This window comes from Portunus trituberculatus, chromosome 23, assembly GCF_017591435.1.
Source record: "Portunus trituberculatus isolate SZX2019 chromosome 23, ASM1759143v1, whole genome shotgun sequence".
In the NCBI taxonomy this organism is placed as follows: domain Eukaryota; kingdom Metazoa; phylum Arthropoda; class Malacostraca; order Decapoda; family Portunidae; genus Portunus; species Portunus trituberculatus.
This window is the reverse complement of record NC_059277.1, coordinates 11465820-11478766: the sequence shown is the minus strand read 5'-3', so window position 1 is coordinate 11478766 and position 12947 is coordinate 11465820. Positions and strand designations below refer to the sequence as shown.

The following is a 12947-nucleotide window of genomic DNA, read 5'->3' as shown; positions in this document are numbered from 1 at the left end:
GATAAAAAAAACTGGGTGATTTGCGCCAAAAACAAGTGGAAAATTAATTAAAAGCAAGCCGAAACCTACCAGAAAAATTAGTTTCGTCCAGAAAAGAATGTGGTGAAACACTGGAAATTTACCGGAGAGCTCCCTCTTTGGCTCAACAAGGAAAGAGAGAGAGAGAGAGAGAGAGAGAGAGAGAGAGAGAGAGAATGGGTCCACAGTTTTGATTACCTTATGGAACTTGTGTGCTATTCCCCGTGTTCTACTAATCACACGCATTGCTTTTGGGTTGCAATAGCGGCACACGGCAGCGGGAAGGCGTGTGGCGCTGTCAGCCTGTCACTGCCGGGACGAAGGACTTACCTGCTTCACTTACATGGGATTAATTTTAAGTCCTTCTCCTCTTCCTTGCTTTCCTATCACTGCTGTCACTGTATCCAGGACGCCAAGCAGGGTAATTATATCCAAGAGACAGGCAGGGCGTGTGTGTTTACTCCTTCACCGCGACCTCTCAGACACTCAGACACACGCACTGACTGCCTGACGCCTGGCCTGTCTCTTGTTTGCAGGGACCTTCACAATAAATGTTTATGTCAGTGCTTCCATAGTGGACAATGTTTATTTTCTACATCAGTTGCCAGATTTCCTTAGAGCTCCTTATAGTGAAAGTGAAATGTCGGTCAATTTGCAGTTTTACCAACCATGGAATCTGTGAAGTGACTCGTGTGTTTCTGGTGAGAAATGTAGTGACATGATAGACGGTGTGTCATCTGCTTATAATCAAGAAGAAAAAAAAAGTACCCAGAAAAATAATCAGTTGTTTATTATACGTGTTTAAAACTTAGCATCGTAGTAGTAGTAGTAGTAGTAGTAGTAGGCCCATGCTGCTGCTGCTGCTCCTGCTAATCCATAAGATCTCATTTCATCAATTCCTTCCTGTTCTTTTAAACATTCCTCCACTGAATCATTTCCTTCTATCACCTGTCACCAAAACGCAGAAGACAGGAACAAGGAAGAGGTAGGCTTAACACGTACAGAAAGACATGCCTATCTATTGTATCTCTCTAACTTCACCTATACTCGTCCCCACCTCGACTATACCTCCAGTAACTATACGCCTGAACACACTCAGAACATGCTCCAACACTGCTAAACCCACTCAAAACACGCTGTAACATTCCGAAGCCATTCAAAACATCATGTAACACTGCTAAACATACTCAAAACATCCTGTAACACTGCTAAGCCCACTCAAAACACCCTGTAACACTGCTAAACTCACTCAAAACACGCTATAACACTGCTAAGCCTACTAGACAAAGCCAACGCACTTGAAATGTTCCCTAAAAACACTTGTAACACCAAACATTAGAGAATGGAAGGACGCAGGGAAAACTTGGCTAGATACCGCAGCTTTTACCCGCCGCCTTCTCCATCTTCAATTTTCCTTACTTCTTCTGGCCTCTTCCTCTTCTGTTTCTCGTTTTACATTTCCTTCTACCATTATCTACACACCTGAGCTTAGAAACACATGGGAATGCGTGGAAAACTCTCTCAATTCAATCAAATATCGAGGAAGAGGCGCGGAAGCAAAGCCATTCTCCAGCCTAGGTCGGTGATGACACCACCTCAGCAGTGAGGTCACAACGGGGGCTGGTGGATTGCCGACATAGTTACGTAATGCATATAAATTCAAAATCGACCCCTCGAAAAAATGCAGCTACTCTCAAATGCTATATATATATTATGACTTGGTAAGTACTTAAACTATTATCCACAATATCAAAATACCTTGAGCTTGAGTAGTATAAAAATATGCAAAAAATATATAAAACAAAGTATTTGAATATTCCACACCGATTAAACCATCGAAAAGTTCATCTATGTTGACTCTAAATGAAAAAAAAAAAAGAATGGCCTTAAAAGATCCAAATAAGGAACAAGAAAATTTAAATAAGTTATCGCAAAGGAGGAGGAAAAGACTTTGTGTGATGATTGTACCTCTAACTTCACTCCACTCACCTTTGTCCCGCCTCTCTGGTGAAGCTCGGCCACGAAGAAACTGCTGTCGGGAATATGGGCACTGCATGGGCACTACCGTATATGTGTGAGTGTATGTATGTATGCGTTTGGCAAGACTGGCCATAGCAGACCAAAACACCCCAGCCATCCTCCCGATGTCCTCCCGACCGCAGGGCCACCCAGCCTCCCCTACCAATGCTCTCGCTATAACTGACCCAGTCACACACACACACACACACACACACACACACACACACACACACACACACAGGGTATGTCGAGAAAGTTGTCATGTCAATTAGTATAACAAATTCTATAAATATCCTGGCTTTACGACCCTCACTTTTCATCTCAGATGTAATACACATCCTCACCCACCCATGAACTACTCCCCTGTGACACAACACTCGCTCTCTATTACTCCCACGGCTTCCCCACTAATGTCAATCCACTGGCAGCACACCGTGTAAAGAGCTAATTAAATTGTTAAAGCCTGTTCTCTTTCTCTCATTCCTTCGTCTCTATCATCCCTGTGTCTCTTTACTCCTCTCATTCGTTCGTCTTTATTCCACGTTTCTATTTTCTCCTTTCATTCGTTTGTTTATTATTATTATCTCTGCTTCTATTTTCTCCTCTCTTTCGTTCATATATCATCATCCCTGCTTCTCTTTTCTCCTCTCTCTCGTACACCTGTTATCCAGTTTCTCCAATATACAGATCATAGGGTGGTATTAACAGTGCTCTTGGCGGGAAGTGAACTAGAAAATGTTGTCAAATACTCCAGAATTACCTTTGAGATGCTTAAGTTACCTCCGAAGTACCTAAAAATCTAATTACCGCAGAATTACTTTAAAAGTGGTGATATTAATTTGAGGTAATTACTTAAATAGATAAATGTCAGAGGCTGCCACGGAAAAAAAGGATGACAGAACTCAATTTTGTTAATAGTATAGGTAGAAAAGTGCTTCATCAAGTAGGGAGGTAGCCGTACACTGCATACCAAGGCAGCACCGGGCGGAGACACAGACTGGCGCCACTGAATGAATCGAGTAACAATGATCAATCTTGTAAATATGAATGTTTGAAATAAATAAAAATAATCAAATAAATAAATAAATACACACACACACACACACACACACACACACACACACACACACACACACACACACACACACACACACACACACATATATATATATATATATATATATATATATATATATATATATATATATATATATATATATATATATATATATATATATATATATATATATATATATATATATATAAGGAAAAATAAAGGAGTGAATGAACTGCGATAGAACGGGTGAGGGGTGAAGGGCTGGGGGGCTCGTGAGAATGAGGGAATAGGTGCAGAGTGTGTGTGTGTGTGTGTGTGTGTGTGTGTGTGTGTGTGTATTCACCTAGTTGTAATTTTACAGGGCCTGGGTATCATACTCGTGTGGCCCCGTCTCCATATCTACACACATCCAACTTTCCTTTAAAACTATGCACACTCCTCGCTGACACCACCTCCTCACTCAAACCATTCCACACCTCCACACATCTTTGTGGGAAACTATATTTCTTCACATCCTTCAAGCATATTCCCTTGACTATCTTTTTACTATGCGATCTCGTAGTTCTATTTAAATTTTCCTCTCTCAACATCATTTGCTCATTATCCACTTCATCCAGACCGTTCAACAGTTTATAAACCTGTATCAAATCTCCTCTTTCTCTTCTTTGTTCCAAGGTAAGCAAATTCATTTCTTTTAATCTCTCCTCATAGGTCATTTCTGCCAATTCCGAAACCATTTTTGTTGCCATTCTCTGCAATCTCTCCAACTTCCTTATATGCTTCTTTTTATAAGGGGACCAAACCACCCCAGCATATTCCAATCTTGGTCTAATTACCGTAATAATTAATTTCTCTGTCTTTCATTGTATAAATGGTGATGGTGATGATGATGGTGTTGTGTGTGTACTTTCTACGTTTCAAATAAAGATCTAATACATTTTACTAATATATTTTCAGTCCTGGAAATTGAGAAAAATGTCAAATATTTATGTGATTCTTTTGTTATTAATTGTCCAGGGCGCGGGGGTCCACAAACCTCTCAAAAGCTCTGGGCAGGATGGATGGAGTTCCAAGAGATTGATGTATAGCATATATAATATCTGCCCAGTGCACGGGGTTTGATGAGGCGCGATAGTTAACAGAGCAGTTGGTAAGACCACTGTGCCACTATATCACTATCTAACTCCCTTGTTCGCTCTACACTTTGCGTGGACTGGCTTGATTGATTTGTTGTGTACAGACTAAAGACAGGGCAGTGGAGGAGAATGCCTACCTCTCCCTGCCCATAACATATATAGAAAGCGGCATTTATAAAAAAAACTGAAAGCGTGTGAAAAGTAATATATATAAGTTTAACCATCTATCTCTTGCTCTCAGATAATTAAGATCAATGAGAGGACGTGATTGTGATGCAGTTACTTAAAAATGCTCCATACATTGCTTATAATGTTGTTCAGTGTTGCATATAGCAGAATTGAATGGGGGACTAAACTAAATGATGTCCTGTTCTGACACCTTGTAAATATTGCATAGAAAACCAAGCATTGAAAGGGGAAACTAAAGTACACATTGTCTTTTATCAGTTTTTCCGCCACTGCCGGAGCCGTCGCCGTCTCCTTTCCCTCTTACCGTTCTCACACGTACACGAAAAAGGCACTTGTATTCTAAACCTCATACCCAACAGAGGCAGGCGGAGGCAAGGAGACAGACGTGGTGATAGTCCTCATCTGTCTGACTGCGTTCCTAGGAGAGGTGAGAATGTTACCACGAACATTAAATTTCAAGATCACATACTTCCCAGACCTCGATCCGGTATACTGTAAAGTTACTGAAGTAACCCATTCGTTTAGCAATGCACTGATGAAAAAGGGATTACTATTACGACACTGAATTCAAACGGATCGAAAGGAATTACTCAGAAGCCACTCTCAGAAGTTAACCTCTTCAGCACTATGATCCATCTCCATACTCCTAGTTACTATTTGGTGATTTTGTAAATTTTCATAAACTTATGGGGGATTGAATTAGTGAAGACTGTGACCATTATTCTGACCGCCATAGACCCTTGCTAATGTCAATAAGATGATGGCCTAATGGCACACAAAACTCAAGGTAATAACGCGTCTCAGTATTGAAGGGATTAAGAGGAAATTAGTCTGCCCACACATTATCACACTGTCCACACAGCGTCACACTGCCCACACATTATCACACTGCCCACACAGCGTCATACTGCCCACACATTATCACACTGCCCACACAGCGTCACACTGCCCACACATTATCACACTGCCCACACAGCGTCACACTGCCCACACATTATCACACTGCCCACACAGCGTCATACTCCCAACATTCCTCCCCACACAACGTCACACTTCCCACACAACGTCATATTCCTCACACAACGTCACACTCCCTACACAGCGTCACACTCCCAACATTAATCCCCACACAACGTCACACTCCCCACGCAGCGTCACACTCCCCACACAACGTCATATTCCCCACACAGCGTCACACTGCCTACACAGCGTCACACTCCCCACACAGCGTCACACTCCCCACACAATGTCATATTCCCTACACAGCGTCACACTGCCTACACAGCGTCACACTCTCCACACAGCGTCACACTCTCCACACAGCGTCACACTGCCTACACAGCGTCACACTCCCCACACAGCGTCACACTCCCCACACAACGTCATATTCCCCACACAGCGTCACACTGCCTACACAGCGTCACACTCCACACAGCGTCACACTCTCCACACAGCGTCACACTGCCTACACAGCGTCACACTCCCCACACAGCGTCATACTCCCCACACAACGTCATATTCCCCACACAGCGTCACACTGCCCACACAGCGTCACACTCTCCACACAGCGTCACACTGCCCACACAGCGTCACACTGCCCACACAGCGTCACACTTTCCACACAGGGTCACACTGCCCACACAGCGTCACACTCTCCACACAGCGTCACACACTCCACACAGCTTCACACTGCCCACACAGCGTCACACTCTCCACACAGCGTCACACTGCTCAAACAGCGTCACACTGCCCGCACAGCGTCACACTGCCCACACAGCGTCACAATTTCCACACAGCGTCACACTGCCAACACAACGTCACACTGCCAACACAGCGTCACACTGCCAACACAGCATCACACTCTCCACACAGCGTCACACTCTCCACACAGCATCACACTCTAAACACAGCGTCACACTCTCCACACAGCATCACACTGCCCACACAGCGTCACACTGCCCACACAGCGTTACACTGTCTACACAGCGTCACACTGCCCACACAGCGTCACACTGCCCTCACAGCGTCATATTCCCCACTCAGCGTCACACTGCCTACACAGCGTCACACTCTCCACACAGCGTCACACTCCCCACACAGCGTCACACTCCCAACACAACGTCATATTTCCCACACAGCGTGACACTGCCCACACAGCGTGACACTGCCCACACAGCGTCACACTGCCCACACAGCGTCACACTCTCCACACAGCGTCACTGCCTACACAGCGTCACACTGCCCACTCAGCGTCACACTGCCCACACAGCGTCACACTCTCCACACAGCGTCACACTGCCCACACAGCGTCACACTCTCCACACAGCGTCACACTCTCCACACACCGTCACACTGCCCACAGCGTCACACTCTCCTCACACAGCGTCATACTCAGTCCCACAAAGCGTAAAACTCCCGAACAGCGTCACATTCCTCACACACCATCACACTCCTTACATTCCTCCCAACAAAGCGTCACACTCATCCCATTCCTGAGGCGTCACCCTGTCTCCGTTACTTTCGTCGTTCTGTAGTCAAAGTCCGTAATTCTCTCCTCGTCACACTCCTCTTTTAACGCGTCACAGCCCCTGTCCGCGTCACACCGCCCTGCCTATTCCCCCCGTCACCTACACCGTCCCTGGCAGCCCACACGCGGAGAATTGCGGGCTAAGAAAGGGACCAAAAGTGATCGGATAATTAGGCAGTTAATTAAACAAATGATAATTAGAAATGGTGTTGACTGAGCAGTGAGGGGCGGATGAGTGGCGGCCGCAGGGGAGGACTGCAATATTGGCGCCACTCTGCTCGCCCCGCCCGCCTTCACCTCGTTACCAGACGCACTTTTGCTACGCTAATTAGATTTTCAAGATGATCAACTCGATAGGGAACAAGCGTGGTGTGTGACTGCATTACGATGGGCGGGAGGCAAGGGCGCGGGGCGGGTCTTCCTGCTCGCGGAGTGATCGCGCTGGGCTGCCGTGGGACGTTCAGTTGTGGACGCGTTCGAAGCAAGATGAAAACCCACCAAAGCGAGGCTGGAGAGTGTCAATATTTGCCGTTGAAATAACTTGCCATCCGTTATCAAATAATTCTTCTTGTGGTTCACTATTAACTGCCTGCAAAATCTAATTCCGAAGGCAAACATAGAAGCGTTTGAAAACCATTTTAAACAAATTTTCAATATGTAGTCGCGGGGATTGACACAATGTAAACACCCCGATTATTAAACTTGGGTGAGGGACGAAGCCGAGGGGAGGAGGAGGAAAGGAGGAGGGAAGGGAAGGGAAGGGAAGGGAAAGGAAAGGATGAGAGAGAGAGAGAGAGAGAGAGAGAGAGAGAGAGAGAGAGAGAGAGAGAGAGAGAGAGAGAGAGAGAGATAATAGGAAAGCGATCAGGAGGAGGAGTAAAAGGAAGAGAAGGACTAGCGAGGGAGAAGGAAGAACAGAGGACAAGAGACGGAAGGAAAGAGTGCTCCAAGTGATACAGGACACAAGACTCGATGCTGTCTGATTAAGAAACGCAAATGAGAGAGAGAGAGAGAGAGAGAGAGAGAGAGAGAGAGAGAGAGAGAGAGAGAGAGAGAGAGAGAGAGAGAGAGAGAGAGAGAGAGAGAGAGAGAGAGAGAGAGAATTGCGTAGGAGCTACTGGTGGTTAGACAAATAAATTGACGATGGTGAAGGTGATAGTGGTGGTAGTGGTAGTGGTGGTGGTGGTGGTGGAGATAGCGTCAGAACTGTAGCGCTGATGGTGGTGGTATCGGTGATAAAAATAGTGTGGTAACGTTACAGTGGTAGCGGTGATGATGGTGATAGTAGTAGTGGTAGCATCAGAGTGGTAGCGGAGGTGGCGGCGGTGGTGGTAGCGGTAATGGTGGTGGCGGTGGTGGTGGTGGTGCAGGTGGCGGCGGGGTGGCGAGGGGCAGGTTGGCTCGCGACAAATGCGATTTACATATGACAGCAATACCATTAATGTCGTCACTAGCGGCGAGCGATACCCGCGCCCAACGCTTCACTCAGCCCGCCTCTAGCCGCCACGCACTGCAGCACACGCCACGCCGCTGCTGTACCACCACACGCCACCACGCAACCCACCCAGCACCACAGCACCACACACGCACGCCTCACAGCCGCACCAGTACCACAAACTAGGCGAACGTAAACGACTTATACGATCTACAAACTTATGAAAAGCCTGGACTCGCTGGAAACACCAAAATTATTGTTTTCTAATCAATCGCTCGAAATCTATATTCACAGGAGCCGGTGCCTCATCCGACAACAAAATTATGATGGCCAAGCGAGCCGGCAGACGCTTCGTAACGCGGCTCAATACGAGGAACAAGACTGAAAGAGCAAAAAACCCTCGGAAACTATTGGCTAGCGACCCCTGGCTTCCCGCCCCGCTTGGCAGATCAAAGTGTACCCAGATGATGCCTAATAGATTTGATATTGGTCTGATATCATGCCGCCGCCAGCCCGCTAACCGAGGCCCGATCAAACCAGGCCCGGATGCCGACGAGGAGACATTACCCGCTAAAATGAGGGTGAATTGAGGTCTGCCAGGTTTGTGAGGAAGAGAAGAGTAGAGGTAGGAGGTGGAGGGAAAAGGCGGGTAAGGAAGTGTATTGAAGGAGTGTTAAGTGATGGGTTATTACGGAACCGCTGAGCTGGAGGAGAAGAGGAATGGGGGATGACGGGCCCAAAACACACGTCCTATCAATTTACACTAATTCCTAAATGAAGGACTGACTTCATTACCATCACCATTACAATCAGGAAAAGACATAACGAATTCTACTGAACCGACTAGAGACGCAGAATGAAGGAGTGGCGAGGTGAAGACAAATTTGTTCTCGAGTTGATCATGAGCTGGACAGAAAAAGAAATGAGGAAGGTAGGAGATGGCAGGTGTGAAAGCGGGTTGGGTGGGCGAAAGCTTAATGTTAGAGATGGGCGTAATGATAAACTGATGGGCGTAGGGATGTGAGAGTGAGTTTAAACAAGGTGTGAGTAAACGAGTGATATTCTATGAACTCAGTATCTGTATTCTGTAGCACCTCGGCGCCTCACCTCTGCTACACTACTAAGTCTTAATTTCGAACACTCTTTAGGCTAAGTTACGTTTTCAGAAACGCTCTGCTCTCTCACCACAACTGTTTTCTAAGGCCACAGATATGATTAGCGGGGTTTTCAAGAGTGTTTCTCCTGTTAATAATGTAGAAGTCATGTTAATCTTTCACTAGAACCATAAAAACACCCTAAAAAATGTCGTGTAAATTAAAGTAAAGCCTTTGAAATAGTGGAGGTGAAGCACAGAAGTGTTTGTGAATACGAGCTTTAAGTTGTGAGAGTTTTCGGGAATGTTTTTGCGATTCCAGGGATGGGTTAATAAAAATCCCACCTTACCGACAGAAGAACACACCCATAAAGACCCGATTAGTCATCTCTGCACGAAAATATATCCCGTATTGTAAAACGCTTTGCTCTCTCACCATCACTTGTGTTTTTAACCTCTTCAGTACTGGCACACATTTTTACCATGAGTTTTGTGTAAGATTAGACCATTCTATTGACATTAGGAATGCTCTGTGAAAGTCAGAAGATTAATGGCCAGTCTCCACTATTTCAATCCCCTCCATGAGTTTCTGAAGCTATATAAAATCATCGTATAACAAGCAGAATGAATATGGAAACGCGTCATGGTATCAAATGGGTAAAGAGCACTTATATGATTTTAGTGATGCACTGGCAAGATTTCTAGATTATTGTAAAGAGAAACTGTCTTGGAAATCCGGCTAGTCATCTTTGTGGCCTTGGAAAACTGTCGTGGTGAGAGAGCAATGCGTTTCTGATTACGGGCGATGGTCGTGGTGAGAGCAGAGCGTTTTAGAATACTGACCCAAGGAACGATGGACGGAGCTGAGGGATGCACGCCGCTCTCTCTCTCTCTCTCTCTGCGCAATATTCAGAAACGCTTCCCTCTCTCACCACGACTATTTTCAAAGACCACAGAGACGACTAGCCGAGTTCGAAAGAGTACTTCTGTTGATAATGCAGAAAACTTATGAACATGTCACTAGAATTACAGAAACATCCTTCAACTAGAGCCCTTTGAAAATTGTGAAGGTGAGGCGTGGAAGTGTTTCAAAATATGGGCCCCCTCCCTCTCCCTCTCTCTCTCTCTCTCTCTCTCTCTCTCTCTCTCTCTCTCTCTCTCCCAAAGAATGCATCGGGAGAGAGGAAATTTGTAGTGTCGTAGGTAGAGTTGCGGGTAAATGGTGTGGTACTGGAGTGTGGCAGTGTTGCACGGTGGCAGTGTTGCAGGATGGCAGTGTGGCAGTGTTGTAGTGTTGTAGTTTGGAGAACCTTATGTTGGCAAGATGTGTGTATTTCATTTCATTTCTTATTCTTCTTATCTAGTTTATTTATTCATTTATCTATTTATTTATTTATTTATTTTTGAGTAAAGGGCATTTTGAAGTTCTTTTTTGTTAATTTGATGATGAAAAGGCAATAATGATGGTGGTGATGATGGTGAGATGATTACAAGGAGGACGACGGTGAAGATGGTGATGACAACATTACTAATGGTGGTGATTATGATAGTGAAAATGATGGTAATGATGATGATGAGAGTAATAATGACGATGATGATGATAATGATAATGGTGATAACGAAGATGACAATGATATGATGATGACAAAGGAGACGATGATGATAATGATAATGCTTATGATAATGATAATAATGGTGACAATTACGATGATGATAATGATGATAATAATGGTAATAACAATAATGACGATAAGAATAAAAATGATGATAATGATGATAATAATGATGAAGACGATGAATAATAAAAAGATAAAATAAATAAATAAATAAAAAGTGACAATGAAAATAATGACAATAATGATGATGATGATGATGGTGGTGGTGATGGTGGTGATGGTGATGATGATGGTGGTGATGGTGATGGTGGTGGTGATGGTGGTGGTGATGATGGTGGTGATGATGATGATGGTGGTGATGATAATAGTGATGATGATGGTGATTCAGGCGTCATTACATATGCTTTTAACTCCCCCAGGCTTAATCTGTCACTATCTAATGCAGCGAGTCACTTTTATATCCCTGATCTAATACTAAGCGTCACAATTTTTGCCGTCAAGTCACCGAGGCATTTCCTGTGACGCGCCGTGAGGGAAGGAGTGAACAGGTAAACAGGCCAATTGAGGAAAAATAAATGAAAAAAAAAACACGTAAAAAAGAAAGAGAGAGAGAGAGAGAGAGAGAGAGAGAGAACAAAGCATCGCAAATACACTCACCAAAACAATGCAACACCAAACATCAGGATATCACCATCTCACCATCCATCACCACACAACAGGCCAATGCTAAAAAAAATGGAAAAAATAAATACACAGGATAACGTAACAAGTCATGGGCTCTCCAAAAACCAGTTCACGTTTACAAGGGGAGTTGCAATCTGGAGAAGGCTTATCTCTCGAAAGGAACCTTCACTCCTTCCTGGCGCATCCTCAGTAGATCAACAGAATGACAGACAGATAAACAGATGGATAGATAGATAGATAGATAGATAGATAGATAGATAGATAGATAGACAGGTAGATAGACAGATAGATAGATAGACAGACAGATAGAAAGGCACATACACGGATAGATAGATTGGCAGACGGACAGATTGGTAGATAGATAGACACACAGACAGACAGATAGATAGACAGGCATATACACGGATAGATAGACTGGCAGACGGACAGATTGACAGGCGGATAGACAGATAGACAGACAGGCATATACAAGGATAGCTAGATTGCAGAGGGATAAAATACATAGACAGAAGGATAGAAAGTTAGACAGACAGATGGACAGACAGGTAGGCAGACACACAGATAGACAGAGACAGACAGACAAATAGAAGGTTAGATGTACATATACAGACAGACAGACATGGAAACACTCAGATACACAAGCAGACAGACAGACAGAAAGGAAGACAGCGACAAACAGACAGACAAACAGATAGAAAGCTAGACAGGGATGTAAACGGAAAGACAGATAGAAAAGAAGATAGACAGATAAACATATAGACAGACAGACAGACAGGCAGATAAATAGACAGATAGACAGCAAAACAGAAAAGGAGAGAAAAAGAGAGATAGACAGACAAATAGACACAGATAAATAGGCAAATAGGCTGACAGACACACGAGAGAGAGAGAGAGAGAGAGAGAGAGAGAGAGAGAGAGAGAGAGAGAGAGAGAGAGAGAGAGAGAGAGATGGCTATTAATAAAAGTGTCTAAATTGGTGAGCGGTAGCAGTGCGCACCAAAGAAAAAAATTGATATTGCTTCCTCTATGGTTATCAATAGGTGAGTGGGGCGCGGCGCACGTGGCGGGGCGGGGAGGGGGGGCGGCTGGCTGGCTGGCGGGGCGGACTGGTGGGGCGGGGCGGCTGCTGCGGGGCACGGTCGGGATAAAACATTCATATCTCAATTACAAGAG

The 12947-nt window shown here is 44.8% G+C and overlaps 1 protein-coding gene across 6 annotated transcripts in view; it reads right to left on the bottom strand.

Moving 5' to 3' along the window:
- Positions 1 to 12947, bottom strand: part of LOC123507924 (transcriptional adapter 1-like) — a 90540-nt gene that overhangs the window by 8421 nt on the left and 69172 nt on the right. Inside the window, exons 1-2 of one of the 6 annotated variants that reach the window (XM_045261272.1) lie at positions 2008 to 2215; positions 217 to 558 (exon numbers count right to left, since the gene is read on the bottom strand). The exons of 2 other annotated variants lie outside the window; for them this stretch is intronic. The gene's annotated coding sequence lies outside the window, so the exon portion shown is untranslated. Of the gene's footprint in view, positions 1 to 216; positions 559 to 2007; positions 2216 to 12947 lie in introns of those variants that run through there. 3 more of the 6 variants (XM_045261269.1, XM_045261270.1, XM_045261273.1) reach the window with 3 other exon arrangements.